Source organism: Schistosoma mansoni, chromosome 2, assembly GCF_000237925.1.
Source record: "Schistosoma mansoni strain Puerto Rico chromosome 2, complete genome".
Classification (NCBI taxonomy): Eukaryota; Metazoa; Platyhelminthes; class Trematoda; order Strigeidida; family Schistosomatidae; genus Schistosoma; species Schistosoma mansoni.
Window position 1 is genome coordinate 655,696 of NC_031496.1, and position 6,664 is coordinate 662,359.

At 36.5% G+C, this 6,664-nt stretch overlaps 1 non-coding gene across 1 annotated transcript; it reads left to right on the forward strand.

Annotated features, from left to right (window-relative positions):
* The first annotated feature begins 592 nt into the window (after window positions 1-592).
* Window positions 593-664, forward strand: Smp_tRNA_01806_Pseudo_TTG.1.1. The gene has a single exon. It is a non-coding gene (tRNA).
* The last annotated feature ends 6,000 nt before the right edge of the window (window positions 665-6,664 follow it).

Sequence of the window (6,664 nt, forward strand, 5' to 3'; positions counted from 1 at the left end):
ATATCATTCATTTATTTCTAAACAATAAATAGTTACTATGTGAAATATCTAACGTAATTATCTAGGATTTGGATATAATTTGAGTTCATTTAGTTGATGGAGAAGATTTGTCGCTCAGTTAGATGATTTTAATGAAGTTTTATTATTTGAACTGGATAGTTTAGTCGTGAAGGTGTACAGGACAAGTTGTGAACCATATGTGGAGAAATTCAAACACTTCATTTCTACCCGAAGTTTGTGTTGATGATGTCGTTCAGAAGGATGATAAAAGCTTCACGACTAAACTATCCAGCTCAGAGAACAAAACTTCATCAGAATTCATTTAGTGTAAGATCAACTTATATTTACAAAAATCTTACTGTAAAAAAGATAAGTATAACTAGAAATGGTCAGGTAGTAGATAGAAATAAATTATTTAGAATAGTTTATCTTACACATACTAACCTTACTTACTGGGTTCAGTTTCATCTCTTATATATATATCAGGAACTATGTAGTCTCGAGCTAACAATCTAAGTCTTTGTATTTATCCTTTCCTTGTCTGAATAAACCTTAGATATTATCGCCTTTTATACTGTTTTATTTATTTATTTTTTAGTAGCTGAGTGGGTAACGCGGTGGTGTTTGAAGTGAAAGGTACTGGGTTCGAGTCCCAGAGTGAACATCAACTCAGATGCAGGTACATCCAACTGACGAGTCTCAAATAGGACGAAACGCGCGTCAAACTGGATTCTACTGCTATCCACTATCCATCTTTGCTTATAATGTATGTCATTATTGTTTTATTATTTTAACACTTCTTAGTATGTAATTTTAATGAGTTCTAATACATATTATTTCAGTGTTCATTTTCTCGACACTTTGACGTACTTCCTATTACAAAGCATTGGTTCAAATCTTGAAGAAGAGTTTGCCGTAGTGTGGGAACCCTCAATTATGCACATCCACGAACCCGACAGCCGTCATGGAACATCGAACATTCGGTCTCGTATGCGAATGTTTAACTTCTAGAACCCTGAACCAGGATCAAATAGTCTACAAATCTGACTTCGCCATTTCAATGGAATTTAACTACCCTCACAACCTCATATTGACAATTATCATATACGGAATAATGACAAGCTTTGAGAGGATGTTGTAGGAGTTCACTGAGAAATCATGACCAGTGGAGTTAAACTGTGTCAACTATGAGGCAGTAACCCACCGAAGATAATTGAAGATGGTCGCGAAATATGGTGGATTGATAGGAGTTGGAGGTGAACACCGTTGGATAACGGCTCAGTGGTCTAATGGTTAAGCATTCATGTGAAACTTGAGGTTCAGGGTTCGAGTTCTGAGTATAGGATCATAGGCGCACATCTCTAAGGACTTCATTGGCATAAAATGACTGTCCATATCTCCTAGATTTTCAATGGTAGTCTAACCTCAAACAGTTCATGATTTTCATTCAAAAAAATACTAAAAAATAACTTAGCCAACGAAATGTTTATGAATCAATCTCTCAGTAGACGTCAGAAGACTTAATTTTGAAGTCAACTAATTTGCAATCTATATACTTATGACTAAAATTTAACATGATGACCCCTATATACAAGACCATGTTTATTTTTGAATAAAACATTGAATATAAACGGTGACTTTTCATACAAAAATAACAATTTGAAAATTATTATTAGTTGTCAAACTTTTGTTCTAATTTACATTGATAAATTATGGGACTCCTCAGCAGTGTATATTCACGACCCCGCCCTCAGACGCTTAACTTCTAGACCACTGAGTTGGCCTGCATCCAATCAGTCAGTCAGCTACAACGTAGGACCAGGCACATTTATGCATCGGTCCAAGTTGCCATACCTCGTTAGCACAACAAGATCAACACCGGATTCATAGAAGTAGTTAATTTAGTGGTTGGAAGTTAGTTAGTTAGTTAGTGGTGGTAATATATAAAACATAGGTTGTATATAAGGATATAGTACAGGAAGAAAGACAGATATGAAGGAATTTTAATCTCAAGGTTTAAGGGAAGATAAAGAGTGTATACACCTACAGCATTGTGATCGATTCTGAGCCATGTCACCTAGAGTCTCCAACCATTGGTTATTATAGTCACGCGGACCCTAACCAGATAGTCTGCTTCTGCCAACATGGCTCAGACTAGAAGTTAGTGACTTTGTGGACTGATGCCATGTTTTGGTTTGACCGCCCCTAACTTTCTTCCAACCATCCCCTACACTAGTCAGCATAGCGCATCGTGGCCGGCATCCAACGGTGCTAATGTCTAACTTCAACCAATCCACAAAATCGCTCCACCGCCCACCATTTTTTTCAGTAAGACTGAATGTTCTGGGTTCGAGTCCCGAAAGCGAGATCGTGGATGCGCACTGCTGAAGAGTCCCATACTAAAACGAAACGACTATCCAATGCTTCCGGGTTTTCCTTGGTGGTCTAGCTTTAATCGATTCATGAATTCAGCGATTAAATTACTACAATCTCTATTAAAACCTCCTTTCTGTTAAGTATATGTTTGATGATCTGAACACAATATTGTCTTATTATAAGTGATATATCACTTAATGATTTAATAAATAAATCTAGTTTATAATCAATTCTTATTCAGATACCAATCTATCTAAAAAGTCATATTTTCATGAATGAACTCAAAAAGAAAATTGAATGTTTAAATATATATATGTCCTAAAATCTTTATCTTACAATTACTTATCTATTATCATATAAATTGCATTTACAATCTTTAAGGACAGATTTAACTATTTATGTTCAATAAACTTAAGATACACTAATCACAGTTATGTAGAGTATTACAGCATGCCTTAGAAATTCTGTAAATGTAATGAAACAAAATAGGTATACATTAAAATACAAGTGAAATAAGTTAGTCAGTCAGTCGTATATCCTGGGACCACCGGGTAAGTAATACAGTTATTAGGAAACGGGTATTAGGTAAGGATGGCAAATCGATTGATGAAGTAGTGAAACTTGATCAGTTGAGATGGCTGGGACACATGTTACGTATGCCCAACCACCGACTGCCCCGACGTGCAATGTTTTATGGTGTAGGAGTAGGTTGGAAGAAAGATAGAGGAGGCCAGACCGAAACGTGGCACAAATCCATGAAGTCAATGACAAGTGGACTGAGCCATGTTGGTGGGTGTAGAGTACGTGGTTGGGATCCGAGAGATGATAGCAATCGATGGTTAGAGACCTTGAATGACATGACTCAAAATCGTTTGCAATGGCGAAAGTGCATCCACTCTTTGTGTTCTGACAAATTCTAATCTTCTGAATTCTCCATGTCCCTATCCTTATTCTCTTTCCAAATTTATTTCACTGGATCATACTCCTTCGATAACATCTTCAAACTCTAATCTTTCACATTAATGCTTATATTGTTACTACTTCTACCACTATGGGATTTGAATCGACAACTGCATCTCTGTGCTAATATGGTTGGGCAACTCGAACTGATGTACGTACGTACGAAGTTCTACGTTGTGACTGATTGAAGTCACTCTGTCAGCTGCAACGTTGGACTGGTCATATATCTATGTATTGGCCCAAGTTGCCATACCTCATTAGCACAACAAGATGAACACCGAATTCATAGAAATAGTTACTTCAGCAGCTTGCATTTAGAGGAGGAGAAAAAAAGCCAAAACATCCTAGCATTGTTACACAGTGCTATCAAAACAATCTGTATTTGATCAGCGTCTTTATCAAACAGGACTATGTCGTTTACGTATTCTAAGTCGATAAGTAGATCTTCTGGTAGAAGATTAATATCCGAAAATCAGTCGACGATAACGTTATTTCCAGCAATAGGTTTATGATGAAATTAAATAAAAATGGAGATGATGGATAGCCTTGTTGGACACTATTTGAATTTGCAAAGTCAGATGACAGTTCGCAATAATTTTGGACTCAATTAATAGTATTCAAGCAAAGAGCCTTCTTACAATGTTTATGTAACAACTGAAATAAACTATCGATCGAACCAATATACTAACTGCTATATTGTAGTTTTTGGTGAAACATAAAGAACATCTTTGAGGAAAGATGTTTTCCTATGTATACAGATTATTTATTTATTTATTTGAACACATAAATATTGGTACAAAAGGGCACCAGTTACATATGCGCCACACAAAAATTTTTTCATTTAAATGTGTGAGGACTGTGATATTACCCGGGTGCCCAAACCGAAGCGGGTGATTTTCTCAGGGGGCCACACTCAGAGCTTTTAACCTAAAGGCCCAATCCACAAGGCAGTGGAGCATCGTAAGGAGATGCAGTCCCATGGTAGCCAGTGACCAACGATTGGTAATATGCCATTTTTTCCCTCAGGATACTGGAGTCCATGTGCACCATTGGTTTGGAATGAGGGTCTTCCAACTCCCCTAGGTGGACTTTCCGTGTCCACCAACCTGGTTAACGAGTCGGACATTCACTTTTCGTTCTCTCAATTTCGTAAACAACACCCCCGCCATAGATATCATTTAAAAAAGAACCATATTTTTTAGTTCGAATAAAGGATATCATTTAAGAGATCTTGAAAACTGAAAGGACAATTCAAGACTAGAATAAATATCCTTTGGTTTTTAGTACTTTTTAATCACCAATTTTACTGTTTAGATTATTTCAAGTCAAAAAAAGATTAAGATAAAAGTCAATTGATCTGTACCATTGAAATAAGATTTTGATCGGAGAAAATTATTTGTAAACTTGTAAAATAAAGTCACAAGCATTATAAACAAAGATGGATAGTGGCTAGCAGTGAAATCCAAGACTAGCGTTCCGTCCTATTTGTGACTCATCAGATGGATATACCTACATCTCAGAGTTAATGTTCACTCTAGGACTCGAACCCAGGATCATTCACTTCAAACGCCATCGCATTATCCACTCAGCTACTGAATCCTGATAGTCATTTGCAGTCCTAAACATCAATGGGAAGATTCAAACAGACATTACTAAGTGAAGATAATTCATCATTTCTTAAAGTTGAATCCCGTTAAGCAGGAAAAATAGGTTTTACTGATTGATATTATTTTTGATGATTACCTAGGCAATGATAATATGGAAAGTTTAAAATAAAAAATGTGATGAAATTTAAATACATATATAGTGTGTACCACTTATGTCTGTCTGACGTTGTGCACTTGGCTACTGAGTCCTGATAGCCTGATAATACAATAGCGTTTGAAGCAAACGGTACTGGGTTCGAGTCTCAGAGTGAACATTAACTCTGAGATGTAGGTACATCCAGCTGATCAGTCCCAAATTGTACGAAACGCACGTTCTGAATTCTACTGCTAGACACTATCCATCTTTGAGGTAAGATGGTGGTTGGAGGTGGTCAACAGGAAACCCTGGATCCGGGTTTCGTGCTACTTGGCACTCGTCAGCCAGGTGTACCTGTAATCTTGAGGGAACCGATGCTTCCTGTCGGACCATCACCCAGTGGTCAATCAATTGTGATTACATCTCAGTCCTACAGGAGGTCGGTTGCGGCCCGAATAGCTCAGTGGTAACGTCTCTGACTGTGAAGCTGAGTGACACGGGATCGAAACCGCCAGGGAGCATCCGTTCCCTCAAGATTGCAGGTACACCTTGCCGACGAGTGCCAAGTAGCACGTAACCCGGGTCCAGGGTTTCCTGTTGACTACCTCCAACCACCATCTTACAACTTACATCCATTACAAATATATTGCAAAGTATTCAATCAACAAATGATTTCAGTACAACAAACCGAGCACATTCAACTCACAATCCAAATTTAATTACCCATGTCTTAGTGTTTAGGTTTATTATAATCATGTATCAACTATTTAGATCTTTTGATTTGGTTAATATTTATATTTAACCGACTACATTAGGGATATTTAGAACTAATATGATGATAAGTAAAGATAGATAGTGGCTAGCAGCGGATTCCAGGATGAGCTTCTCGTTCCATATATTTTTTATAATGATTCATTATCTCAAACATTCTTTTTTTCGGTTTAAAGTGAGTTCGTTCCAACTGTCACTTCATACTTGTCTATGACAATAAGATAATTTTTTTGATGTTACATGAAGTACTCTTCTTGGTTTCATCTTTTAACGTATGTACGTGGATGTGTTTAATTTAACTACATCTTTTGTTCAGGTTAACGCTATTCATAATGTTACTGATCATTAATTACAGCATAGGGTTTATATGGTACTTTAGATGCCCACTATCATTTATTTTCATGGTTACTACTATTTCACATTTGATAATTTTGATGTATACATGAGCCTCTATAAATTTATATTAATAACTAAGAAGTTATAATATTCGCAAACTTTTTAAATGATTCTATTTACTGTAAGATTTATCACTTATTCTTCTGTTATCAACGAAGTTAATTTTAAAGAAAACTAAGAGAACTGGAATCATACATATATTGTAAATTCATTTAGTATTGTTTGTTTGAATCTTCCCATTGATGTTTAGGACTGTAACTGGTCAGTCTCTAATTGGCATATATGCATACTGTGCGTATTACCTTGGTATAGCCTAAATTCACAAGCATTGTAAGCAAAGATGGATAGTTGACGAGTCCCAAATAGGACGAAACGCGCATCGTGGATTCCACTGCTAGCCACTATCCATCTTAGCTTA